At 45.1% G+C, this 26,317-nt stretch overlaps 4 long non-coding RNA genes across 15 annotated transcripts; 3 read left to right on the top strand and 1 right to left on the bottom strand.

The window, feature by feature from the left end:
- Window positions 1–961: 961 nt before the first annotated feature.
- LOC138118005 (uncharacterized) lies at window positions 962–10,914 on the top strand. 12 transcript variants are annotated; one of them, XR_011154954.1, is made up of 7 exons: window positions 962–1,214; window positions 1,585–1,657; window positions 2,707–2,882; window positions 6,727–6,865; window positions 9,402–9,542; window positions 9,908–10,033; window positions 10,160–10,914. It is a non-coding gene; the product is annotated as an uncharacterized lncRNA (long non-coding RNA). The 12 variants fall into 12 exon arrangements; XR_011154947.1 differs by having other exon boundaries at window positions 1,546–1,657; window positions 9,408–9,542; XR_011154944.1 differs by having other exon boundaries at window positions 1,546–1,657.
- Window positions 10,915–13,294: 2,380 nt separating this feature from the next.
- On the bottom strand, window positions 13,295–18,840 carry LOC138118006 (uncharacterized). Its single transcript, XR_011154956.1, has 5 exons — window positions 18,823–18,840; window positions 17,298–17,369; window positions 15,112–15,210; window positions 13,979–14,051; window positions 13,295–13,465 (listed from the first exon to the last, which is right to left on the bottom strand). It is a non-coding gene; the product is annotated as an uncharacterized lncRNA (long non-coding RNA).
- A 162-nt stretch (window positions 18,841–19,002) lies between these two features.
- Window positions 19,003–21,168, top strand: LOC138118280 (uncharacterized). The gene is made up of 5 exons (XR_011155077.1): window positions 19,003–19,132; window positions 19,742–20,415; window positions 20,517–20,558; window positions 20,657–20,903; window positions 21,070–21,168. It is a non-coding gene; the product is annotated as an uncharacterized lncRNA (long non-coding RNA).
- Window positions 21,169–22,094: 926 nt separating this feature from the next.
- Window positions 22,095–22,439, top strand: LOC138118163 (uncharacterized). Its single transcript, XR_011155017.1, has 3 exons — window positions 22,095–22,159; window positions 22,238–22,279; window positions 22,374–22,439. It is a non-coding gene; the product is annotated as an uncharacterized lncRNA (long non-coding RNA).
- Window positions 22,440–26,317: the final 3,878 nt, after the last annotated feature.

Below are 26,317 nucleotides of genomic sequence, written 5' to 3'. Positions count from 1 at the left end.
TAGGAGGAGATCACTTGTCTGAATTGCATCCCATTGCAGGAAGCTCCCCATACCATGGAGCCTCTAGCATGGAAAAAAAAAAAAAAAAAAGAATTGTACAAACTGTTGATGTATGAATGACAGTTGGGAGAGTTTCATGCAGGTACCCTTAGGTGTAACGTCCTAGAAAATGCTCATAATTTAAGCATTGGCATCTGGTCTAAGTTGCAGTAACCTGCACTTTGCATTTGCTGCCCTTGTATGTAACATAAAGGAAATAAATGCATGGGGTCTTCTGCTCCCACTATTTTCATGGCCTTCATCCCATAAAACGAAAGCAGATTTCAGGCTTGAGAAAACCCTGACCATACATTTTCTGCAAGACCTTTCGTTTGCTGTTGGCCTGAAGACAGGATTTCTGATTCTAAAAAAGTTTGCTTCTAGTCCAATTAGGAGGATGAGTCGGTTTCAAGGAGGCTGCTCCAAAGGAAACAGCAAGTGTTGTCACCGGCCGGGAAAACCCTTCCCCTGTAGGAAGTACAGCGGCGGGGAAGGAAGCGAAGACCTCTCGCTTTTACACTCACGCGCAGAAAACCTATTTGCTTGGAACTAAAGCTCAGGTGTTTGTGATTTAAAGCCCAGTTCAGATCTGACCGCTAGCGACAGGAACGGCGGCCCGGCTGGGCTCAGGGGCGCCCCCCCCCCACAGGCTCCAGCGCTCGCGGCGCCGCGCCAGCGCCGCGAGCGCGCCGGGGGCGATCCCGGCTGACCAGAAGCACCACCTCCGCGGCGTCCGGAACCGCGCCGACCATATTTGGAATTTCCTCCATGCCTTTTATGGCACTTCCGCGGGCCAAAATAGGAGTTTCCTGCTCAGGCGTTCCGGGGCTGCGCCGCGCAGCCGCCGGGATGCTGCAGCACGGTCTCCCTCCTCCTTACCCCGTCCCCCCCCCGTGCCTCCCCCCTCCTCCCCCCCCCCCTCCTCTTGGGGTGGGCTCGGGAAGCCTTCGCTGGGGAGGGTGCTGGCTCTGCACCAGCCGTGGATTACGAGGCTCGCGGCTCCGAGCAGCGGAAGTCTCTGCTCCGCAGTGGGCCGAGCGGCGGGCCGCGGCTCTCCGTGGGGCTCGCAAAGGCCGCTGGAGGGCAGGCCGACCGTCAGCGCTTCCTCGCTGCTGGCTACTGTTCGTTTTCGTTAATAGGGACTGAGTCGCTCTTCATACACGCCTCCGAAATAGGTAGGATGCAGTCTACCCTGGGGAGTGCTGCAGAGGCCAGTGACCTTGTCCACCCAGCCTTTTCCTCTGCAGAGCCTTTCTGTAAGCGACTGTTCACGTGGGGAAGTGTAGATAGTCCTCGACTAGGTGGTTGTTTTGTGCTTTAATTGCACTAGAGAAAAATAATTGTTTTCTTTCCCCTTAGAAATAAGGAGCTAAAAATTAGTTCGGGCATACTCGGAGTGCAGTGTCTGGTGTGGTACGCTGTGTGGCCTGTTGCATTGTGTCCTCTTATTTTCTGGAAATGCCACTGGAGACTTTCTAGAAAGCTGGTAAAATGCAACTGTTACAGGTATTTCTGTTGTTACTGCGAATTGCTCTTATCAAGTAGCTTATGGGCCCTGACTGAAGAGACGAGACAACACGGAGAAGAGAGCTGTAGGCAGAGACTTTGTACTCAAGAGGTATGTGGTCATGGGCCTTTCTTTCCTTTAGGGCTTTCACTCGTACACGTCTGGATTTTGTGCATCTGAGCAAGACCTTGGGTAGCCCCAAGAGAAATAACTTTGTAGACTCTAAACTGGTTGCTGGCAGACTGAAGGTAATCTGAGCTGCGGCAGATGTCCTTAGAAGGGCTCCCCCCAAGTACATGCTCACCACTTTTGTTTGGTTTGAGTGAAGCTGAGTGCAGTGGCTGAAGGCTGGCTCATGAAGAGTGTCTTTGACCCCTTCTAAACTAAACTATTAACTAGGGCTGACCCCTTCTAAAGCAAACTGCACAATTAACTGGGGCTAGCGTATTTGACTTTTTGGTATAAGTGACTCTATTTCAAATTTTTTCTGTTTGTGGCCCAGTAGACTTTAGAATCCTCACGAGTTTTGAGTGCAGACAATATATTTATGAAGAGCGCTTGGTGGTGGGGTCGTTGAGCTAAACATTCCATGTTTTTACCTGTGTACGTTAGCTTAATGTAGTGCTTAGCTTAATAAGTGCTAGTTAAACCTAGAAAAGAGATTGCATGTTTCAAAGTGCACAAAGATTCTAGGATGAAATGTGAGATGTAGCTAAAGAACAAGAACTTTTTAAATAGTTAAGTTTTTCTCCTATAATCAAAGGAACTTTGTTTTTAGAAATCAGCCTTGACTGATAGACTAATGATGGTCTTGACTTGATGAATGAAACTCTCTCTTCTAAATAGCTGAGGCTGATGCTTACACATAATCTCTAGCACTTTGCAGGCTTCAATTCTTCAGCACCATCGTAACAAAAATGACGGTTACGCAGAAGTATTTTCAACGTGTATCTTTTGCTTCCATAAATACAAAAAGCATTATTAAAGTATGCCTCTGGGGCTTTTTTTTTTTCTTTTTTAGCAAGCATATAGGCTTATCTTTTTCTTTTGTGACCTTTTCCTACCACGTTTTTGTATCTCCAAACACAAATGATGTTACACGATGATACTACCAGTAAATGTTGATAGTTGAAAGTTCTCCTATTTGTGTCCTCTCTTAGGCTGACCTGAGTAATATGACACGACTTCTGTTACCCCAGCTACCGTGATAGTGGGCTTCTCCTGTAACAGTACAACTGTTGATCACTAATAGATCTGCGAACATCAGAGCTGGAGAGATGGGGAGAAAGAATTTCGATTTGATCGTTAAGAGGCGGTGAATGCTTTCATCCTTTTGGTAAGATGCAGTTAAAACTTTTAAACAGATTGAGCATGGCTTTTTATGTCAGTGGCTGTTCTTCAATCTGACGAGGTTATTTGGGGATGGCTTTAGAAGTTCATGAAAACATGTTACATAATGAATATCTAAAATCTGTTTATCCTAATTGCTGCACTTGTTTGACTGCACAGGTGTGTGTAGCTCTCAGGTTATCTACCAGAATGTGCCCAGCTACATAGCAAGTCACTGAACTGCCTGCTGCATTCCGACATGTGACATTCTGTGAGCTTAGTGTGTGAACTGGAACTATGTGTTCAGGTTTGCCTGCATTTACAGGAATTCTAGTTATAGCAGCCTTAGGGAACCCTCAAAATACTTTTAAACACACCTTAGTAAAATCTAAACATTAGTCAAAGAAGTGTGATTAAGCTATGGAGTGAATGAATTTAGTTTACCATTTTTAGTGGTTTTAACAGTATTTTTCTTTGGTATACCTGAAAGAACACTGGAGCGTAAGGAAATGAAGGGACAGGCTCGATTGAGTAAATCTTAGTAACAATTCCTTTGAACAAAATGTCAACAGAGATTCTTAGAATACTGTCTGAAAGGTTTCTTCCTAATTAGCCAGAGAAATGGAGTTGGAAATATGACACAAAGTTGAAGGAAATGTACAGCAGCAGCATTTTGTTCTGAAGATACTTGTGATTTAAGGTCTCGGCCATGATTCTTAAGTTCTGTTTGTGGAAAAAAGCTTGAGAATTATAAGAAGCTCCAGATGCGTTCAAATGAACTGGAACACATCTGTGAGGCATTGAATTTAACGGCAGAAGGGGTCCATACATCTCACGTTTTTCCTAGGGAGGAGGTCTTTTGTGGACGAAACAAGCCACCTGAGGTGTTCTAATTGTAGTCGTAATGTGCCACAGACCTCTAGGGTCATAAAATGAAGACGTGAGATTTTTTTTTTTTTTTTAAGCATGCCTACATTAAAATAAAGTAGTTAATAAGCAAGGAAAGACTGATGGTGTTTGTTAAAGGATTTTCCGTAGTCAAAACGAGTTCAATCTCTGGTCCATTGTCCAAGACAGCCCTGGAATATTTTTCTCGTGACTGTGACCTGTGGCTGATAAATTTCATGAACTAGAGGTCCTGTCTTTGCACATTTCATCTGATGTTGTCTGAGTGATTTATTAAGCTATGCCAAGTTTTAGCATTCACAATATCTGATGGAAAAATGAGTTTTACAATGTCCAGGTGCTGCATAAAGAAGGAGAGAGATGTGTGTTTAAACCTGGTACTTCCTAGTGCCATTTGACACCTCTTAAGACTTCTATTACAGAAAGTGATGAATAATATCACTTCTGTGATAACTGCTGAACTTTGTCATGCCTGACCCAATTTGCTCTCTGGTTGAAGAAAAGTCTGTTTTGTACAGCAGCTGATTTGTATCTTATTTCATACATGCATATCTTTTAGTACCTACTGTTACCTCATTTCAGAGAGTTAGAGGTCTGCATTATACACCATATTCAAGATGGAGGAGCAGTGTGGATTAATTGTAATGTTATTTTCTTTCCCCTCCTATGTTTTCTATTATTTTTCAAGTATTTCCAAGTCTTCTATCTGAATTTTGAGCAATGAGCTTTTAAACCCATTAATTTTCAAGATCTCCTTTTGGTCATAACGGTTCTCTGTTCAGTATTCAATGTTTGATGTTCAAACTTTGAACGTCCATACCCTGTGCGTCTTTGGTGTTTATTTTTTGCATTATTCACACAGAAATGCATCTGCAGCTTTACTGTTTGTTCCTGCAGTATTGTTAGCCCCTGCAGCAACCCTACAGGGACATTTTTTTAACTACGCAGGAGAACATTGCTAGAAATCTCTTGCCTCGCTACTCACCTGACTTTTTCAAATCCTCTGTAAGTATGGTTTCCTAGGGCTAATCAGAGATCTCTGCTTGAATCTACTGGCAGTTTTTACTCAACTATGAACTGGCCATTTATTCAATTTCTTTTAGCCTTTTAATGAGTTGGCTTCTCTATGAGAGAACTGTTCCTGTTGTCCCACACAACGTAGATTAAGTCTTTGAGGGTTTGTACTGAACGGGTTTTAGAAATCCATATACAGTACATCAGGTGAATTTCTCTTGTCTGTACGTTCACCGATAATTCCAAATAGTTCTAAAGGATTTGTCAGGCACAAATTTCCTTTGCAAAAATTGTGCTGATGTTTTATGTACATTTACTACTTATGTATGTGCAAATTCTTCTAGCTAGCTCTACTAGTATGCTTGCACTAGCATGCCTGGGGGGGACATAGGATTTTTAAGCCTGGAGCTGTCTGAAAATCTCAATGAAAAAATCACGTTACGTATGGTACCATCCCGTCCCCTAGTACAGAGATAAAACACCACAGATGCTGTGCTTGTTTTTTCATCCTCAAGTCAAGCATCAGAAGGGATACCATATGGCCTCATGACTAGTTGTTATTTGTTTTGATGGCTTAATCCCTTCTGTAATCTGTTCTACTGATATTTCAGTTTAAAATATTTTGTAACACCTGTAAAGGAAATTTATGGCACAGAAACGCTTCCAAGTTTGTCTGAAACAAAACGGGTGTGACAATCACTTCTGGTACCCCCTTAAGTTTTGACCATCAGCTTGCTTTATGAATTCTTTGATAGACCTTGCAGTCCCTGATATGGCAGGGAAAGGAGTCACCAGTTCTCTTCCTGTCTGCGAGTGGTTTTCCCCAAGCCATATTTCTGGCCTGCCGTATTGTGTTTTAATATGACAGCTTATGACCATGTCTTGTTTTTCTGCATTTCACCATAATTTCCACGTTTTGAGGGATGTTGTCCTTTCCCTTTGTCAGAATAATTATTTTGGATTGGTTCTTAGCCTTTTCTAGTAGGTAATAAAGCATGATTGCTGATTTGATGTCTTTAAAATGTTTTCCTGTCACTAGGAAATATTTTTACTTTTCAAGCTACGCTACTACTTTATTAAAAAATAAAGGTTAAATGCCCCATTGTAGTAGATATCCAGATTTTGTTGCTCTTGCAAGGATGTTGAACTGTTCTTGTGTTTTGATGAATGCTTTTTATACTTAGGAAAATACAAAAATTTGTGTGTATGACCAAAAACCGTGCGCTTTTCAACACTTGCTGGCTTTCCTGTGATTCTTAGGTTAAACCCTCCCAACCCCCTTTTCTCTTTTTTTATTGTCAATTTCAGCACCCTGATTGCATGTGGCTTCTGATGAAGGACATATGTCCTGTGTAGGGTCCTTCTATTTTTGAAGATTTCTCTAATTTCCTAATGATTCTGAATCCCTCTTCCTTGCACCATTTTTTTTTTCTAGCCATAAAAGGTCATTCTGCATTTCTGGTCCACTGTTTGGTAGCGACAGCATAAAAAAGTATCTCAAGCAAACAAAACCCAAGGAAACAAAATCTGTCAGGGAGACCTTATCCAAAACATGAAATTGAAGGCTAAGGCCTCCCTGACAGGGATGGTTTGTTTGTTTTAATGTACTAAACTTTCTTCCCAGGAACTTTAGCTTTTTTTCCCAACTGTTTGTATTCACTCAAATAAAGACTAATAGAGATAAACTAGCATTTCCAAAAAGTCTGCCCAAACTCCCTGTCTGTACCTATCATCTGTGCTTGTCTGACAAGTCATAATCTTAGGCAGTCATATTGCTAATAATAATGTTGCACATCACTACAGCCTACCTCTGTCTCCCTTATGCATCCCTGACTTCAGGTGTTATGCTCAGTGACAAAGCCTTTGCCTTCTTTGAAGAATCTGCCCCAGAATCGTTCCTTGTCATCAGACTTGCACTTTTTTTATCACAGGATTCCTCTTTCACAATACAGCTGTTGCCAGCTGTCACCGAAGGTGTCCTTGAACAGTCTTCTGGAGTCCCTTGGCATGGTGATCCAGACTTTTTCCATGTGGATCCTGAACTGCCCATGTCTTGTGCCCCAGGAGCTGGTAATTCAACAGCTGGTACAATGGATTTTGAATCCGTTTGACTGATGTGATGTCCTGGAGGAAAGAGAGGGAATCATAATAACTGTTTATTTACCCAGCGCACAGGTCTCGCATCAAAGCTGTGATAGTGGAAGTTTGTCGGCACAGCAAATGTGGGTTTTGCCCAAGGTGGATGGGTGTATAAAGTACATGTAAAAATAATGACAAAAAAGTGCTAGGTTTTTTTTTTTGTTATTGTTGTTGTTGTTTTGGTTTTGTTTTTTAAAAGAGAAATCAGCTTCATAAAAGAACAAAACTGGCCCTACCCGGAATGAGTAAAATGAGCTGGAAGAGATACTCAAAACTGAATGCCTCGTTTTACGTTTCTTGATTTACCAGAGAATGTTGTTTTGCTTAAATGGAATTTAACAGGGCATAAATGCATACAGGCTTCATTAGAAGCATCAAACCACACAGTATTCTTGCAAGGTGGGTTTTATAAGGTTTTTGTGAAGAAGACAAATGCTCAGAAACTGGAAACACTTCCTTTTTCTGAAGCAGGAATACCACATAGAAAGAACAGTCTTCTGGACTCTTCTTTTAGGGCTACTCTTTATACCTTTTCTGGTAGGGTCTATTGCATTTGTAAAAGAGGAGAAGGAAAATCACTCTAATGTATGCCATCTGTTCGTAGACTTGAAAGGCTGGTGACCTGACTTCACTGACTGGCAGGACAGAAGAGACAGGGATTTTACCCTTTTCCTCTAGGATAGTGGTAGCTTACAATTACTTTTGAAAGCAGATATAGCCAAATGGTAGTAGGCGATAAAGTTATACTCAAAGTTCTCTTGTGCAGACTTTAGAGATTTCTGGTAATTTCTCGACTTCAGAGAGAGCAGCTTGTGCTGTACTTAGATAACTCAGCTCTGTTTGGCTTTATCAGAGATGGCGCCAGTAGGCTTTAGGTGCCGTATGCTGCCACCTTGTGTTAAGAAACAAAACGTGGACGTTCGTACTAGGAAATACCCACGTTAGCAATGGTCAAATAACCTTGTAATTCTAAGTGTAGTCTTGAATATGAAACCAATCGCATCAAGTTATGCAGCTTGGGTTCCTTTGAATTCCTTTAGGAATCTGAGGCTAAGGTTCTTGGTTGGTTTTTGGCTGGGTTTTTTGTTTGTATATTTGATTTTTTTCCATGGGACTTGTGGTGGTGTCATCTTCCCATTTGTGTGTGGTTTTTTTCTTCCTCCTTCCCAGTTTCTCCCTTAACTCACAAGGAGTAGAAAGTTGTTTTGTTTTCCAGCTCAGAGTGCCTGGAGACAAGTACTGGAATGTGTATCTTTGGAGCATAACACACATCTAGAACTTTATAACTTCTATTTTCTGACATTGCTTTTCATGTTCATTCCCAGTCAGTTGGCAACAGGCAGAAGAGCCAGGAACGCTCTTTGAGGCACCGTGTAAACTCCGCACTTCTAGATTTTTGTATAAAGGAGAGTACTAGCCAAGCTGCTTCCAGTATCTGGGAAGGCACCAAGCAACACTAAATAACCTCTGCTGCACATTGCAGTCTGGGATGCCCATCTATCTCGGGCCATCTATGGGACTAGATAGGACAGAAAGTGCTTTTATTCTCCCTTTTTCTTCTCATTTGTGTGCACTGACTGGGTGCATCTGAGAGTCAAAATAGTTGAGTGCCTCTTGGAGCGCTTGGCCTTAGGTAGGTGTTTTTCAACATCTGAAGGAAGTCCAGTGGAAGAAACTGGGTCAGAAAGGCTGTCTTTAAACAAGGGTCCGGCTGCAGTGAGGATACATGAGCAGACCGGGTTATCTATGTATTCTGGAGCACAATGGAAAATGTCTTAAATTCCCACGTTTTCTGAAAGGTGATAATCTAAACCTTGTCCTTCAGGCTGCTCTCAGAATCCCAGATAAATCTGGAAAAGAGTGTGTGACTTAAAACTGTGATTGCACATGTTCTCTCTGTAATGGGTGACACCCCTCCCCACTATTAGACTACTCCAGATGTGAAACACAGGCATGTGATCCATACCACATTTGCTGCAACTTCCTGTGGTGCCTTTCCAGATGTTCGAGCAAACCTGTAGTGAAAGCTTATCCTGAATGACGAAATCCATTCTGGGGTACAGGTGGACAAGTCTGCATAATGCTTGTGCACCACCTAAACCGGTATAAAGTGAAATTAGTACTACTCTCATTTTAGGATATGAATTTCATTCACAGTGCCTAATTTACCCTGGATTTCTTTGAATTACTTCTGCCACATGCTTTAAATATTTGAGATGGATAAACTAATAAGTAGTTCTGTTTCAGGCAGAACTGCTGTGTGGCCAGCTCTGTACACCTATGCTTATTGTATACCGACAATGTTAAGTCAAATGCTAAGTTGAATTCTAAGTCTAGTTTCTGCGTAGAAAAATTGTGTTCAGAGCCTCAATTTTTAGCTGAAAGCTATGCATTTTAATCCTAGAAAATGGAAAAAATGGGACTTTAAACTTAATGTTTTCCTTGGATTTTCTTGTCTCGCACTGAGATCTAGTGGCCTGTGCATAATGTACATGCATGCTTAGCATGAAGTGGAGGAAACATGAGAGGATTCAGAGAAGCTTTTCTCCATGTTGCACTGCAATAAATACATATAGGCTGGCAGATACTGACAAAGATTTGCTACCAGGTAAAAAGAATAAAAAGTCTGGGACTTTTTTTTTTCCTAAATCATATTTTAAATTTAAATTTTGCATTGTTTTCACATTCATAGATGATACTTTTTTTAAAGTTTGAGTTTTCAGCAATTTATAGTAAATTGATCTAGTAACTCAAACTTTGGTATTACTATTCGGTCTTCTTCAAGTTAGCTGTGGCGCTTCAGAGCCTTGTCATAAGACTTCCAAACTGAGGACCTGATACTGCTCCCAGCAGTGCTACAAGTATCACAAGAAGTAGCAGCGCAGCAAAGTTAAGGGGTGGGGCTGGAGGGGGGTGGGGAAAGGGGGGAAGGGGGGAAGACTTCAAACCGAACTGTCTTATTGTATTTTGCAGATAGTAATTTATGAAGGGGACAGCTCTTCAAGTGATAACAGCTTTGTATAGAGTCCTGCTCTGTGTGTAGAAGCTTGGGTTGTGCTATGGTATATGGAACCGTGACACAGAATGCCACCGAACAAGGTATTGTATGGAAATGTGATTTAAAAGAACTGGTTGCATAGAGGCAGTAAATTTTCAGCCTCCTGTTTTCTCTAACAAACCTGTAGCATGGCTGAGGAAGGACAGAAACCAATTTTTGTCTTTCAGATGCTGAACAACTTGGGTGATGCCCATTGAAAAGACGTTACCAGTATAATTTGGTGGCTCTTGATTCTTTGCAGGGTCGAGGATGTACCACCAGAGCTGTCTGTTACTTATAGAATCATGCAATTTAAGGTCATGGGCTCCAACTTCCCCTGCAGTGAGCATGGACATCTTCAGCTAGATCAGGTTTCTTAGACCTCTGTCCAACCTTGAATGTTTCCAGGGATGAGGCATGCACAGCTTCTTTGGGCAGTCTGTGCCAGTATTTCACCATCCTTGCTGTAAAAAATTTCTTCCTTACCTAGTCTGGATCTATATTCTTTTAGTTTAAAATCATCACCCCTTCTATCACTACAGATCCTGCTAAAATGTATGTCACCATCTTTCTTAAAGGCCCCCTATACGTACTGCAAGGCCACAGTAATGGCTGCCTGGAGGCTTCTCTTCTCCAGGATAAGAAACCCCAACTCTTTCAGCCTTTCTTCATGGAACAGGTGTTCCAGCCCTCCATTTTTGTGGCTTCCTCTAGACTCGCTTCTGCAGGTCCACATCCTGCACTGGCCACCAGCTGGATGCAGCACCACTCTCTGGGCCCGGCCATCCAGCCATAACCATGCTCTGTGCACACTGAATACTTTTATTGGGGCTTAGAGCTTGTATTTCTTTGAATATGTTTTTGCAGTCAGATACTATCGCCGACAATCCTTGAACCTTAACCTGTCACTATTTTATATTAATAAAGAGTCTTATTCTAGAAACTGTTGGTGTGAATCCTTCACGGATGGTAGCAGTCACTGGCAGCAGGTGACATAAATAAAGAGGAGGAGCTGCTAGGGGGTCATAAAGTGGGAATACCTGCTGAGGGGTCTCCCTTATGCTGTTGGTGTGTCCTTGAATAAGTCAGTTTAGCCACCCTTTGATCCAGCAGGACTGCTCAGTGAAGCGTTCCTGTAATGGGATGGCGACAGACCCATCAGACACAAGGGTCTCAGCTTTCCTAGGGGGCTGACAGGTAAGGTAAATACTAAGGCTCGAGTAGATCTCCCCCCACTAAAGGTTGAAGAAATTTCTCCTTTTCACGTGACGGATGTTTTGTATAAGTGTTGTGGGTTGACCCGGGCCTGATGCCAGGCACCCATGAAAGCTGCTCACTTACTCCTCTCCACAGCTGGACAGATATAAGGACCAGGAGAGATGGCTCATCAAACAGCATCATGGGCAGACCAGGCTCAAATTATAGATATTAATTGAATTTATTGCTAACAAAATCAGAGCAGGATAATGAGAAGTAAAAGAAAACCTTAAAAACACCTTCCCCCTGTCCCTCCCTCCTTCCCAGCTCCACCTTGTACCTCAGCAACGCAGAGCGACACAGAAGGGGGGTTATGGTCATTTTATCCCCCCTTGTTTCTCCCACAGGAGATGGTTCTCTGCAAACTTCTCCAATGTGAGTCCATCTCATGAGCAACAGATCTCTGTGAACTGCTGCAGTGTGAGTCATTCTTCCACAGGTTGCAGTCCTTCAAGGGCAGGCTGCTTCAGCATAGTCTCCTCCACAGGCTACAGGTGGATTTCTCCATCCCCATGAACCTCCACAGGCTGCAGGGGCACAGCTGCTTCACCACAGTCCTCACCATGGGCTGCAGAGGAATCTCAGCTCCGCCGCCTGGAGTGCCTCCTTCCCCACTGACTTCGGTGGCTGCAGAGTTGTTCCGCTCGCGTATTCCCACCCTGCTCTTCTCCGGGCACAGTTACAACCGTGCAATACATTTTTTTTGTTTCTTCTTAAATATGTTATCACAGAGGTATTACCACCGTTTCTAATTGCCCTAGCCTTGACCAGCACCACATCTGTTTTTGGAGCTACCAGGCACTGGCTCTTCCAGACACAGTGGAAGCTTCTAGAAGCTCCTTGCAGAAGCCACTGTTGTGGTTTCTCCTCCCTGCCCCCCCACTACCCAAGCTTGTCCATGCAAGCCAAACTGAGAGATACAAGCTTTTAAAATGCAAATATAACTCTTATATAGATATAAATTAACCAATAAAGGACTTCAAAATTTAACAAACGATTATATATATGAAGGACTGAAAAAAAAAGAGCTAACAGCTATTAGCTCTTACATACAAAATCTAAGCAGATATTAGATGTAATCTAAACAGAGCTTTTCTAGAAGTCAAAATAGAGAAGTCTAAAGTGATGTTGAAGCATTAATGCACAAGTCTAAGCAGTCTAAATACATGGTTTAAGCGTTAACAGAAGTTAAACAGATGTGTCAATAGATCTGTAAGTATAAACAGATATTCTGTATAATAAGTGCAAATAGACATAGTCGAAATAGATGAGCATAAATATGTAAAAGTGTATGGGTCCGGGGGGATAACAAAACAGTTTTGGGTAAAGGTTTTGGTTTCTCGCTCCATAAATCCCAGCAGAATTGTCTCTCAGAAGCCCCAAACTGTGAAATTTCTTTCAGAAACTGCGTGGATTGATGCAGCCAGAAACCAAAGCCCTCCACATTGTCATGGACAAAAAAAAAAAAAAAAAAAAAAAAAAAAAAAAAAAAAAAAAAAAATCAAAAAGCACGAATTTTCATGGTGTGGAAAAGCACTGGAAACTCCTAAAATCGAGGATTTTGAAAAAGCAACCTCCCTCGCCCCAATTTTCACATTGTAGAAAAGAAGAAAAAAAAACACAGCCAAACAAACCAGTCTGATGTGAAACTTGGGCAGTTTAGGGACACGGCTGCCGCTCACCCCGCGTTGGGTCAGTTACCGGGAGTGAATCGATTACCCCCGGGTGCATTGGCTGCTGGTGGTTATCCTGGGGAGATCCACTGCTGCGCACGGTGGCGCGCACGGTGGCGCCCACGGGCCCAGGCCCGGCTCAGAGGGTGTTCCTCGCTTCCTCTGCCGCCTCCCCGCCTTCCTGCCGCCTCCAGCTCACCGAGCCGCCCGCCCCGGCGCGGAGATGGTGTCAGCGCTGCGCTCCGCCGGGCTCCTCGCCCTAGAAACAACGGAGTTGCGGCGGCGGGGGCAGCGTCACTCCTTCTAGGAGATCGTGCACCGCCCCGTGTAGGCGGGGCCTGGCGGGGAAAGCACGTGAAAACTGCAATTGGTCGAGAAAGTAACGTAAAAAAATCTATTATAAGCATCTTTATTGCAGTCAAGTGCCTGCCACCATAGCAGTGAAGATTCCGTAGAGCCCCTCTGCTGGCAAACGCTCCCCAACGTCTCTCCTCTAGGCAGAGAGAAAGAGATTTGCCCACGGTCATTGTTCTGGTGAGTAACAGCACTTACAGCTCTTGCGATCTGTAGGGAGTAATTAAAATCAATGCAAATAAGTGATTTCTATAATTTATATCAATATATTTATTTTGCTGTCCTTAATCCCACAAAACAGGGTGGTACAAAGGTTCAAACCCAGTGGTCCTCTCCCGCAAAACCCAGCTGAACTGACTGAGGCTCAGTCAGTGATGCACTGGATCTTCTGGGTTATTATTAAGCCTTGGCATATACTTTTGATTAGGTCAGGTGGCACTTGCAACTGCCTCCAGGACAGGAGGGTGGAAATGTTCCCTACCTGTGGAAAAAAGCCACCGCTCGCAGCCAGGAGCTGGAGTCCGAATGCAGGATTCCACCTCTTAAAATTGAGAATGTCACAGGATTCCTCCCAGACAAAAGTTGCTAGGAACTAGACCTCTGGCTGGCCTTGGACTCCTGGGGCCTCCTCCAAACTGCCTCCAAAACTCTAAGCTGAAAATCTTTCCTACCCGTTGAAAAGAGACACCGTTCACAGCCAGGTTCTGTTTTGGGATGACTCACCAGCAGGATGAGGGAGAGAACACGCTCCTACCCAGTCAGAGAAACCTTTCCAGGTAAGGCATCTCAGAGAGTCCTATTTCAAAGAATAAATATACTGCCTATTTCATATGGCAAATAAGAAAAATAGATCTATAACATCCTCCCACTAAATTCTAAGCAAATCAGCAGTCAATCTGCTGACATTTAAACCCAAGTGCTCTCACCAGGCTTTGAGAAGTATCCCCCAGACTCCAGTGTCTCAGGCTAACCCAATGCCAGGTCCTTGCCGACCAAAGAGATGTTAAATATACAAAGGAAAGCAAAGTACTGCTCAGGTGTTTTGGTCACAGCAACATTAGTTAATTCACACAGAACACTTCCAGCAGAAGCATGGCCTGGGCTGCTCCCACGATCAGACTGAACACAGCCGACGCCTCTGAACTACCCATCGACCCTCTTTCCTTGCTTCCTTCTGACTTGGCTGACTGGAATGGCACATGGCACGCACACTGGAAATCACCCACCATCTGAGCTGTGCAGCATTTTCTACCAAGGCTGAACTAGAGCCTCTGAATCATCTTGCACCGCCTCACCGAGGGCACAGTGGAGGAATGTTAATGCAGTTATCCTTCCCTCAGCAAAATGACAGATGTGCTTCCTTTAAGATGACGTTTAAAGGATCAGTAAGGTCTTGTTCCTTTCTCTTAGCCCGTTTCAAAGCCAAACTTCTGTACGTGGATATTCTAGGAGGTGCAGTTCATTAAGGCTCTCAGAACTGAGCCACATGAATCAGGTTTAATGCTAAAGTGTATTTCACTAGTGTGCATAATTATACATTCTACATACAGGTAAGAATTATAACCAGTTACAAGGCTAAACGCCTTATTTAGTATCCAGTATTTATTAAAATATTTGGAGAAATGTCTAACAGTTCTGAGATCAGTATTGTCAATTTTTGTAGTCTAAAAACTGGTAGCACCATCATCAAAACCCAGAAGTTTTTGAAAGTTTAAAGTGATGCTGTTCTGGACTTAAACTGATACATACTCGATCTGACCATTTTTCTATCTATTCACACGGATTTTACAAACATGGGAAATCTTCCCCAAGGGACAGTAGTACTTTGTTAACTTTATAATAATTTGTACCAATACCTGGAATTTTGTACAGCTACAGACTGGAATCTTCTGGCTGGGTCCTGTGACATGACGAAGTAGTGCTTCACGAATCTTCCCCGAGCACTAATTGTACTCCTTTAAATATATGTTGAAAAGAACAGATATCAGATGGGAACAGTAGGCAGGAAAAGAGAAAAAAATAACCCTGAGCTAGGGAACTCCTGGGCCTTTTCTGTTGTCAGTTTAAGATTAAGATCTTCCAGCCATTAAGAAAAGTATCAGGACCTAATGGATTTAGGGAATTAAATGGAAATAAAATAGAGGGAATTAAAGCAAAATGCCACTGCTAAATATTCATCAGGAAACTTTGCCCATGTACCAGAGCAAAAAAGAGTAAGCAGTTTCCTAGTTAAGGTTACTGAAAATAATACTCAGTAACTACTTCCAGCTGAGTATGAACATTTGCTATGATGTAACCTTCGATTAGAATTCCAAGGACAAGGCTTTGCAGATTAATAATGAGCTATCACTAAGTACAGAACCCAAGAGGAAAGAGGCTTTCAAACTTCCTTCAGGTTCGGCTTCCTCCGCTTGGTAACAACAAGGCGGAAAAGAGGGAAAGAACTTTGACATGAGTTTTAATTTTTAGGGATGGATGTTTATCCAGGTGCCTGCAGCGTATCCCAGCGCAAGAAGTGACTTACTGCCCTTTCTGAGCATAGCCTTCAGGAATAAACAATTTTTCATCTGTTGGCCCTTAAGTAGCTTAAGGAAGTTCTGTAATAACTAAACACAGGCTAAAACAACCTTTTCCACAAACCTTCAAAACATTTTATGGCTTGCACTAACCCCATTTGCTACCTTTATGACTGGACACTTATTCCCAATCCACACTACAGTGCCTTAGGGATACTGCTACCAAAGTCAAGGAGATTACTTAAATACATAGTAAGAAGAAACTGTACCAGAAAAAAATAAATTCAAAAATAGGAGAAAAGCACCCAGTGTTCACCTGGACCAGCATACAGCTGCAGCAACTTCATCGGTCAGTGCCAGGCCTCTAACAGGTGCTGCCTAAGAGAAAACTACTTCCATGGTATGAAAGCTTTCCTCAGAAGAGTCAAAATCAAGCTCAGAAACACTGTGCAACCAGGTGCTTTGACTTCCTGAATAACCCAAGCATATTTTATAATTTTACATATTTTAAAAGCCTATGTATAGGCCTTATGGTTCTCTTCTTGCACTTCTCATTTTAGTGTCATCCAACCAAAAAAAAAAAAAGGGAGGGGGAGGGCAAGAATTTAAGGGAAACATCTCATGCAGTTTTCACTTAAAACATGTAAAAGTAACTTTGCAATGCAAGACAACTTGCTCCAAATATTACTCATTTTATTACAAGACAAATCAATAGAGAAGCACCAGATATCATCTTTGCTTTTCCAACAGCTTTGCTGAAGGGTTTCTGAATGTGGTGGTGGGCTTTGCTGCAGCCGGAATTTATTTCTGTTTCAGGAAGTGTCTCACTGTATAGTCTGCGATTTAACAGTTCCCGTGCCAGGTTAATTGTAGCAGAAGAAGGCAAATGAAGCCAAGAGACTCAACTAGGATGTCCCAGACCCCTGCCAATCACAGGTAACAAAATACCAAACCCCCAGCTTATGAAAATACAAAAAAAACTCCCAAAAAACAAAAAAACACAAAAAACTTACAAAAATACAAAAATCCACAAAAGCATACAAAAAACTAGGTTCCAAAATACCAGAATAACTTAGTTTCAAAATAATAGAAAACCAAATTTCAAAATACCAAAGAAAACCGGGTTTCAAAATCTCAGTTTTAAAATACCAGACTACCAAGTTCCAAAATACCAAAGTAGCCCAATTTCAAAATAGCAGAACACCAAGTTCCATAATACCAAAGTAACCCAGTTTTAAAATAAAAGAACACCAAGTTCCAAAATAACAAAATAATTCCATTTCAAAATACCAGAATATCAAGCTCCAAAATAGCAAAATGATCCGATTTCAAAATATCAAATTGCAAAATACCAACTTTCAGATGTCTTATATGAGCAGGATCCCAGACCCAAAAGAATGTAATATTGTCAAAATGGGATCAGTGCTAGCAAAATGGGTATATTCTCCTCTGAAAAGCTTTCCCCCAATGACCGTCAATATTTGTATCTATTTTGATCATTTAGCCAGATGTAATAAGAATTTTACCTTAGAAGCAAATACTTGCAGTAGTTTTCTACTTAGCTTGTGTCTGTGAGAACCGGCATTTGGGCTTGAGAGCTGTGTTCGGGAACAAAAGATGGAGTAAATCTGCTCCTTGGATGGATAGGGAAAAACTGAGTAGCAGGCAAAGGGAGTATTAATAAACTACATCAATATTTCACTGAAATTCAGGGTGGACCAGTGAGGGGGTGCTCGGGTTCAGTCTGGGCCTGTCAGGAATAGCCATAAACAACCCAGCTAAACCCCTGACCCCTTAAGGGATAAGTAAAACACTTCAACAGAAACACAATTCAGTAATGATTACAGAGGAAAAATTACCAGTAATCGCTTATAGTCTGTGGGGAATTTCCTCGGTAATTACAAACCTAGGACACAGGGAATTTTGGAGGCAGAATCCCAGTTTTGGCCACGGGCACCCGGACGAGAAGGCCGGTCCTTTTCCACGGAAAGGAAAGCCCCACATCCCAGCATTTTGGGGGCGGACGACGGCCCACGTAGGGGAAGGAACGACCGGCAGGACCTTTCTCCGCCTCATCCCCCCGCTCCGAGGTGCGGCAGCACCGAGCGCAACCGGCGTGGATGAGGAGGGGGCGGCTCCTGCCAGAGGTCGCTTTCGGAGGGTTCCCGAGGCACACCTACACGGGGAGCTGCCGGTCGAGAGGGGCCAACGGAGGCGTCCCGAGAGACGCTTCAGGAACAACGGTCGCAGCGCTCCGCAGGAGCCGGGGAGCGGCCGGATGCACCCGGGTAAAGAGCATCGCTTCAAGAAAACACCCAGGGAAAAGCTCTCGTGCCAAGGGGCAGCACCCGAGCGGGTGGGGCAGCATGTGAGGTCCCTTTCATCTCCCCCTTTTCCATCATTGTAAGGTTTAAATTGAGGGGGGAGCCCAGTTCTTTCTAAGGGTTTGAATTGAGGAAAAATCCCCCTTTTCCAGCACCAGAGAGTTTTAAAGTGAGGAAAACCCCTCTTTTCCCAACACCTTAGGGGATTAAATTGAAGGGGAGAAGCCATTAATTTGCCATTGTATAGGTTCAAGTGGAGGCAATTCCCACCTATTCCCTCATTTTAAAGAGTTCAATCAAAGGAAGCCCTCCCTTTCTAAGCATTCCAAGGGTTTAAATTGCATCTCAGGGTGCTCCTACCCGAGCCCCGGTACTGAACGTCATACAGGAGCGAGCCCTGCACGGATGTAACCCTAATGGCAGCTAGGAGAGTACAAAGAATTCTTATATTTATTCATAATGTATCTAGCCCTAATTAGAGGTCCCAAAAAGAGTTACATCATCCATGTAACTACTATTTTTCTCCACCCTACTCAGTCACAGGTGGAGCACTACTCAATAAGCACTTGGGAATAATTATGCAATTTAACAACAAATTACCTAACTACATTCCCAAAACACAAAGTTTGATTTCTTACCAGCTAGCCACCCTTTTGCTTAATATAAAAGCAAAAAAAGAAAGCATTGTCATTTCCCTGAAGAGTTTTCTACCAAGCCCTTTACTCACCTCAAATTTAAGTCCGAGGAGCCAAACAGTGGCAGCTCCTAGGAGGGCTTTTATACCTTGCAGGATTTGGCTCCTCCCTTTTCCCTGGGCATCATGGGAATGAGAGGCGGGCCCGGCCAGGGGTATATTAACCCCAGCCTTTGGCAAGGGGAGTCATTCCCTCTCTGGGAGTGAGTGGGGTAAGGGCTCTCCTCTCATTTCAGTGATGGGGATCTTTCTGCTTATCTCAGCTTGTTTTCAGTAGGCTGTTTTGGCATCTAAAGTAACAGAGGCTTTGAAGACCTTGGGAAGAAGATACTATCAAACACAGGTAGTATTTAAGTTCACTCATTTGGGTTGTATGTTTTGGGGTGGTAAGGTGGTTTTATAATTTCTGGGTTTGTGCTAAGGTTTTTTTTTTGGAGCAGTACAACTTCCTGCTATTCCAGGTTGTGTTGAGTGGGATACTTCAAAATTTCTTGGTGAATTCATTGTGTCCAAAAAGGGATCTGCCTTCTGTCATAGATGGTGTCTGAGATTGAGGCTTCCAATAGGGAAGCTGAGGATTGTGACCGGGAGAGGGGGCGGGGGTGAGCAGGGTAGTGGATTAGGAGTTACAGCAGGGGGGTTTTGAAGGGGGCACGGGGGGAAATGGTGTCTATTTGGGAGCCGCTTAAGACTTTTCGGTAAGCATAGCAGTCGCATTTACATGTTTTGAAGCACACAAACACATCCCCCGCATTTACAGAAATGCCTCATAACTCTGTCTCTTGCTACCCTGGGTGTCTATCATAATAGCAGCCACAGCCCTAGGCTCGGGATGAAGCCAGTGCCTTGAGAATTGAGGGGCACTTAGGAGTGAGCGAGTGGCTGACTTGCTGCAATTTACCACTAAACTCATCCTTTGATTTTGGTTTTCTTTATTGTATCCCACTAAAAGACAACAGCCTGGTGACAGCAGGAACTTCATGGGCAGCGAGAGCCGGTCTTCTTTTGCACCTGAGGCCCGTTTGCATCCCCGGACGTCCGAGAGATAAATTGGGGGCTACAACCCATGGAGGGGATGAAAGCGGGGTGTTGGGTTGGAACTCGCTGGGTGGGATTTTTGAGTCAGCTTTGGAGATGGAGATATCCAAGAAGGGGCCCCTTAGCCCACATAAAGGGAAGTCTCGCTTTTGATCACAGTGCCGAGGTGCGCAGGGCAGAGCAATCCCGGTGTGTGTCGTGTCACCTGTCTATTGTTACGTTCTGCATCTTTTGGGCGTCTTGTGTCTTCTGCCTTAGCCCTTTGATGTGCTTGCAGTCATGCTGTTTGCAGAGCGTTTTCTTTCCTCATCGTGTCTCCTCATTTGTTATCTTCTGTGTCATGGGTGCTTGCATGGGTTTGGCCTGGAGCTACTCTGCACTGCTGCATACTCTGGCACATAGGTGTAATAGAACAAGGCCCGGGGACTTGAAATTTGTAATGTAGGGTGTAGCTGGGCTCTAGATGATATTCCTAAATTCACATGAGATGGCTGGAGCTGTGAAGTTCTCATGCAGCACTTTGACTTTTGTGATCACTTTCTTTCAGATGCGGACGGATTAAATCTGTGGCAGAGCGCCCCATACCAGGTGAGGGGGTTTCCTGCAGGAAGGTCAGTCACCGTTTGTGTTTGCAGAGCAAGTGTAACTGGTGGCTGTTTTACAGCATTGTTCTTTGTCTTTATTTTGAGGTGGTAAAGCCAGATCTCAGCAGTTAAGGTCAAGTTAGTGAGGTAAGCGGTGACTGGTGTACTGAACAGGTTGTTACTGTTTTGATGCCAAGTTCTGGCACTCTAAGCTCTAAGCATCCATTGTCATTTGTGTGCTTTAGGTAGTCCCCTTGTATTATGCTGAAACTCCTTGCCCACTGGCTGATGGACCTGGCTCGCCGCTGTCGTTAGCCCTCCAGAAGTATTACAGGACTCTGCGACAAAGCCTCTACCTTTTCCATTTGAATGTGCTGTCCAGGTTGCCTTTGGCAACAGCCGAGTAGTTGCAGTGAGTTGCAGAGGAAGGGAAGAGTGAGGGCCCCCTCCAGTTTCAGCAATGCTGCATCACCTCGTCTCCTCTTAACCCAGGTATATCCTGTGATGATGATGATGGTGTTGGCCTCAGAGTGTAGCCAAAGTGTGTGGCCTAAGGACCCTGGCCTTTTTAGGAGACGGTGAGTGGCAGAATTGACAGGTTTTGGCTGAGGTGCCACTAAGTTCATGCACTGATGTTGCTTGGTTTTCTTTATTGTAGCTGACTAAGAGATAACCAGCCCGGTGATGGCACGAGCTTCCTGCATGGTGATGGAGCCTTCTTTTGCACCTGAATCAGATTGACATCCCCAGACATCCAAGAGATAAGTCGAGACCTGTGACCCACAGTAGGGGTGAAAGCGGGGTGTTGAGTTGGGACTAACCAGGAGGTATTTTTGAGCCAGATTTGGAGGTGGGGATACCCAAGAAGGGGCCCCTTAGGCCCTATAAAGATAAAGTCTTGCTTTTGACCACAGTGCCGAGGTGTGCAGGGCAGAGCAGTCCCGGTACATGTCACGTGTCTGTTGTGCTTTCTCTGTCTTTTGTGCATCTCGTGTCGCAGGTCTTTTGCCTTAGCCCTTTGAGTTGCTTATTGCAAACGCTGGGCATTTTTCTTAGCATCTCTGTTCTTGGTGTTCCTCAGTGCAGTGCCGATACCATTGCTCCTTTGACTTGTGAGCTTGAAGGTGCATCAGAATCACGTCTCTCTTCAGTGACATTGAGTCGGGTGTCTTTTCAGGTCTTGTTCTGAGCTGCATTGTCAGCTGTGCCCTGCAATGATCCATTATGGAGGATGAAGGCTTGTAAGAATGTGAAGATAGCTAGAGGATTCCACCCGTCCAATTCTCGGGCATCCATCTTTGCAGTTCTTGGAATAAATCCTTCTGTTATCATCCTCTTCTGCCAGGGTTCTTGCAGCCTCGTTGGCTCACCGTCGGTCTCGCCGCGGTCATCTCATTCCTCATTTGCTTGGTCCTTGTGATCATCTAGCCTAGAGTTTTCTCTCCTTGTTGTGTCCCCTTGTTTGTCATCTTCTGTGTCACGGGTGCCTGAGTGGGTTTGGCCCAGAGCTGCTCTGCCCTGCTGCATACTCTGGAGTATGGGTGTAATAGGACAAGGCCTGGGGATGTGAAATTTGTGGTGCAGGTTGTAGTTTGGCCTCAAGATGGTATTCCTAGACTGATACAGGATGGCTGGAGCTGTGAAGTACACGCAGCACTTTGACTTTTGTGATCTCTTTCTTTCAGATGCGGACGGATTAAATCCGTGGCAGAGGGCCCCATACTGGGTGAGGGGGATCCCGCAGGAAGGTAAGTCACTGTTTGTGTTTGCAGAGCAAGTGTAAATGGTGGCTGTTTTACAGCATTGTTCTTTGTCTTTGTTCCTAGGGGGTAAAGCCAGATCTTAGCAGTCAAGGTCAAGTGAATGAGGTAAGAATTCCCTGGTGGAAAGAACCACTTGTTATTCCTTGGGTGCCAAGTTCTGGTACAGCTCTAAGCATCCACTGTCATTTGTGTGTTTCAGGCGCTCCCCTTGTATTACACGGAAACCCCTCACCGACCGGCTGACGGACCTGTCTTGCCACCCTCGTGAGTCCTCTGCATGTATCATGGGACTCTGTGATGAAGCCTTTACCTTTTCCATGTGAAGGTACCATCCGGGTAGCCTTTGGCAACGGCCGAGGAGTTGCGGCAAGTTGGAAAGGGAGGGAGGAGGAGCGAGGGTCCGCTCAAGTTTCAGCAATGCCACATCACCTTGTCTCCACTCAACCCAGGTATACCCTGTGATGATGGCGTTGGCCTCGGAGCGTGGCCAGAGCGTGCGGCCTGAGAACCCGGGCCCTCTTAGGAGACGGTGAGTAGTGGAGTTGTTGGGTTTTGGCTGACGTGCCACTAAGCTCGTGTACTGATGTTCGGTTGTCTTTATTGTAGCTGACTGAGAGACAACAGCCTGGCAATGGCAGGAGCTTCTGGGATGGTGAGAGGCGGCCTTCATTTGCGGCCCAGGAAGATTCACATCCCCAGACGTCTGAGAGATAAGTTGAGGGCTGTGACCCACGGAGGGAATGAAAGTGGGGTGTTGGGTCGGGGCTTGCCGGGCGGGAGTTTTGAGTCAGCTTTGGAGATGGGGATAACCAAGAAGGCGGGCCTTAGCCCTCATAATGGGAAAGTCTCACAGTTGATAGCAAGGCTGAGGTGTGCAGGGCAGAGTAATTCCAGTGCATGTTGTGTCACTTGTCTATAGTGCATGCCGTGTCTTTTGGGCATCTTGTGTCACAGGTCTTTTGCCTTAGCCCTTTGATGTGCTTGCAGTCATGCTTTTTGCTGAGAGTTCTCTCTCCTCGTTGCATCCCCTTGTTTGTCATCTCCTGTGTCATGGGTGCCTGCATGGGTTTGGCCCGGAGCTGCTCTGCCCTGCTGCATACTCTGGAGTATGGGTGTAATAGAACAAGGCTTGGGGCCTTTAAATCTGTAATGTAGGGTGTAGTCTGGCCTCTAGTTGATATTCCTAGATTGACACAAGATGGCTGGAGCTGTGACGTTCTCACGCAGCACTTTGACTTTTGTGATCACTTTCTTTCAGATGCGGACGGATTAAATCTGTGGCAGAGCGCCCCATACCGGGCGAGGGGGTTCCTGCAGGAAGGTCAGTCACCGTTTGTGTTTGCAGAGCAAGTGTAACTGGTAGCTGTGTTACAGGATTGTTCTTTGTCTTTGTTCTTAGGAGGTAAAGCCAGATCTTAGCAGTCAAGGTCAAGTGAACGAGGTAAGAATTCCCTGGTGGAAAGAACCACTTGGTATTCCTTGGGTGCCAAGTTCTGGTACAGCTCTAAGCATCCATTGTCATTTGTGTGTTTTAGATGGTCCGCTTGTATTACATCAAAACCCCTTGCTGACTGGCTGACTGACCTGGCTTGCTGCCCTTGTGAGCCCTCCAGAAGTATTACAGGGCTCTGTGACAGAGCCTTTACCTTACCCACGTGAAGGTACCGTCCGGGAAGCCTTTGGCAATGGCCGAGTAGTTGCAGTGAGTCGCGGAGGGAGGGAGGAGCGAGGGCCCCCTCAAGTTTTGGCAGTGTCGCATCACCTTGTCTCCTCTTAACCCAGGTATACCCTGTGATGATGATGATGGTGTTGGCCTCGGAGCTTGGCCAAAGTGTGTGACCTGAGGACCCCGGCCTTTTTAGAGAATGGTGAGTGGCAGAATTGACAGGTTTTGGCTGAGGTGCCACTAAGTTCATGCACTGATGTTTGTTTGGTTTTCTTTATTGTAGCTCACCAAGAGATAACCAGCCCGGTGAAGGCATGAGCTTCCTGTATGGTGAGGTGGCCTTCTTTTGCACCTGAATCACATTGCCATCCTCAGACATCCAAGAGATAAGTCAAGGCCTGTGACCCTCAGAGGGAGTGAAAGCAGGGTGTCGAGTTGGGACTCACCAGGAGATATTTTTGAGCCAGATTTGGAGGTGGGGATACCCAAGAAGGGGCCCCTTAGGCCCTATAAAGATAAAGTCTTGCTTTTGACCACAGTGCTGAGGTGGGCAGGGCAGAGCAGTCCCGGTACATGTCACGTGTCTGTTGTGCGTTCTCTGTCTTTTGTGCATCTCGTGTCGCCAGTCTTCTGCCTTAGCCTTTTGAGATGCTTATTGCAAACGCTGGGCATTTTTCTTAGCATCTCTGTTCTTGGTGTTCCTCAGTGTGGTGCCAATACCATTGCTCCTTTGACTCGTGAGCTTGGAGGTGCATCAGAATCACGTCTCTCTTAAGTGACGTTGAGTCAGGTGTCTTTTCAGGTCTTGTTTCTGAGCTGCATTGTCAGCTGTGCACTGCAATGATCCATTATAGAGGATGAGGACTTGTAAGAATGTGAAGATAGCTAGAGGATTCCACCTGTCCAATTCTCGGGCATCCATCTTTGCAGTTCTTTTGGGCGGGAATAAGTCCTTCTGTTATCATCCTCTTCTGCCAGGGTTCTTGCAGCCTCGTTGGCTCACCGTCGGTCTTGCCGCGGTCATCTCATTCCTCATTTGCTCGGTCCTTGTGATCATCTAGCCTAGAGTTTTCTCTCCTTGTTGTGTCCCCTTGTTTGTCATCTTCTGTGTCACGGGTGCCCAAGTGGGTTTGGCCCAGAGCTGCTCTGCCCTGCTGCATACTCTGGAGTATGGGTGTAATAGGACAAGGCCTGGGGATGTGGAATTTGTGGGGTAGGTTGTAGTTTGGCCTCAAGATGGTATTCCTAGACTGATACAGGATGGCTGGAGCTGTGAAGTTCTAATGCAGCTCTTTGACTTTTGTCATCACTTTCTTGCAGATGCAGACGGATTAAATCCGTGGCAGAGCGCCCCATACCGTGTGAGGGGGTTCCCACATGAAGGTAAGTCACTGTTTGTCTTTGCAGGGCAAACATAAATAGTGGCTGTGTTACAGCATTGTTCTTTGTCTTTGTTCCTAGGAGGTAAAGCCAGGTCTCAGCAGTCAAGGTCAAGTGAACAAGGTAAGAAGCCACTGGTGGTAAGAACCACTTGTTGTGCCTTGGGTGCCAAGTTCTGGTACAGCTCTAAGCATCCATTGTCATTTGTGTGTTTCAGGCGCTCCCCTTGTATTATGCTGAAACCTCTCACCGACCGGCTGACGGACCTGTCTTGCCACCCTCGTGAGTCCTCCGCAAGTATCATGGGACTCTGTGATGAAGCCTTTACCTTTTCCATGTGAAGGTACCATCCGGGTAGCCTTTGGCAACGGCCGAGGAGTTGCGGCAAGTTGGAAAGGGAGGGAGGAGGAGCGAGGGTCCGCTCAAGTTTCAGCAATGCCACATCACCTTGTCTCCACTCAACCCAGGTATACCCTGTGATGACGGCGTTGGCCTCGGAGCGTGGCCAGAGCGTGCGGCCTGAGGACCCGGGCCCTCTTAGGAGACGGTGAGTAGTGGAATTGTTGGGTTTTGGCTGACATGCCACTAAGCTCGTGTGCTGATGTTCGGTTGTCTTTATTGTAGCTGACTGAGAGACAACAGCCTGGCAATGGCAGGAGCTTCTGGGATGGTGAGAGGCGGCCTTCATTTGTGGCCCAGGAAGATTCACATCCCCAGACGTCTGAGAGATAAGTTGAGGGCTGTGACCCACGGAGGGAATGAAAGTGGGGTGTTGGGTTGGGGCTTGCCGGGCGGGAGTTTTGAGTCAGCTTTGGAGATGGGGATAACCAAGAAGGCGGGCCTTAGCCCTCATAATGGGAAAGTCTCACAGTTGATAGCAAGGCTGAGGTGTGCAGGGCAGAGTAATTCCAGTGCATGTTGTGTCACTTGTCTATAGTGCATGCCGTGTCTTTTGGGCGTCTTGTGTCACAGGTCTTTTGCCTTAGCCCTTTGATGTGCTTGCAGTCATGCTTTTTGCTGAGAGTTCTCTCTCCTCGTTGCATCCCCTTGTTTGTCATCTCCTGTGTCATGGGTGCCTGCATGGGTTTGGCCCGGAG

The sequence above is a fragment of the Aphelocoma coerulescens genome, chromosome 13, assembly GCF_041296385.1.
Source record: "Aphelocoma coerulescens isolate FSJ_1873_10779 chromosome 13, UR_Acoe_1.0, whole genome shotgun sequence".
Lineage (NCBI taxonomy): Eukaryota > Metazoa > Chordata > Aves > Passeriformes > Corvidae > Aphelocoma > Aphelocoma coerulescens.
This window is presented reverse-complemented; position numbering and strand designations above follow the sequence as displayed.